This window comes from Cucurbita pepo, chromosome 11 (genome assembly GCF_057944985.1).
Source record: "Cucurbita pepo subsp. pepo isolate OVF chromosome 11, ASM5794498v1, whole genome shotgun sequence".
Taxonomy (NCBI): domain Eukaryota; kingdom Viridiplantae; phylum Streptophyta; class Magnoliopsida; order Cucurbitales; family Cucurbitaceae; genus Cucurbita; species Cucurbita pepo.
In genome coordinates, this window is record NC_141808.1 from 8,906,469 (window position 1) to 8,907,521 (window position 1,053).

A 1,053-nucleotide genomic window follows, 5' to 3' on the forward strand; every position below is an offset into this window, starting at 1 on the left:
GAGTTGCCCGGTAAATCCGGTCACTAAAACTTGAGCTATTTGATGGTCGGATTTATGGCCCTGTAATTTATACGCGCCTGCGGCCATCATCATTTCATTGACAAAATCTCACATGCTTCATTGTATGTCTTTGACAAAATAGCTCCATTGGCGGAAGCATCAACTACTTGTTTAGTAGCAATATTTAATCTATTGTAGAAAGTCTCCATTTGTATACAATGAGGTAGTCCATGGTGAGGACACTTTCTAAGCATCTCCTTAAATCTCTCCCAAGCTTCACTTAGTGTCTCATCTTCAAACTGTTGAAAAGTAACAATCTCATTTCTGAACTGTGCATTTCTCGTGGGTGGGAAGTACTTGATCAAAAATTTCTCTGCTAGACTATTCCACAAATCAATTGTTTCCGGTGCTAAGGTATTCAACCATGATTTAGCACCATCCCTCAATGAATATGGGAATAAGCTCAGTCTAACCACATCTTTATCCACTCCTTGAAATCGAAATGAGTCACTAACTCCCAAAAATGACTTTAGGTGTAGGTGAGGATCTTCCGACGGTAGTCCATGAAATTGCCCAATGGTTTGCAGAATTTGAAACATCACAGGTTTTAGCTCAAACGTGGTTGCTTGTATTTTGGGTCTAATGATGCACAGATTTAGCTCTTCCACAGCTGGGTGTGCATATGCTCAGATCGTTCTTTCTCTGTCATCTGCTAAATGAATGGCATTGGCAGTAATTCTCTCTTGATTAGCCATCATCACTGGATTTTCAAACTCCCGATTTAGTTGGGCCATTTGCTGTATATTTTGTTCTGTCATTTTCTTTTTCTCCCTCAACCTTCGTCTAAATGTTCTCTCTATTTCAGGATCCAAATGTTCTCCCTCAGCCATCATCACTGTATATTTTGTTCTGTCATATCACTTTCTTGACGATGTCACTGATTTTTGGGTCGTCGTATTCTGGTTCTACCAGGGCTTTTGGTATAGACACAGATTTTTTAAAATAGGTCCTGATTTCAGTAACTGGAGAAAATCGAATGAGAACAACCGCGTC

General features: G+C 39.8%; 1 non-coding gene across 1 annotated transcript; it reads left to right on the top strand.

Annotated features, from left to right (window-relative positions):
- The first annotated feature begins 225 nt into the window (after window positions 1–225).
- LOC147790237 (small nucleolar RNA R71) lies at window positions 226–331 on the top strand. The gene has a single exon (XR_015423043.1). It is a non-coding gene; the product is annotated as a small nucleolar RNA R71 (small nucleolar RNA).
- Window positions 332–1,053: the final 722 nt, after the last annotated feature.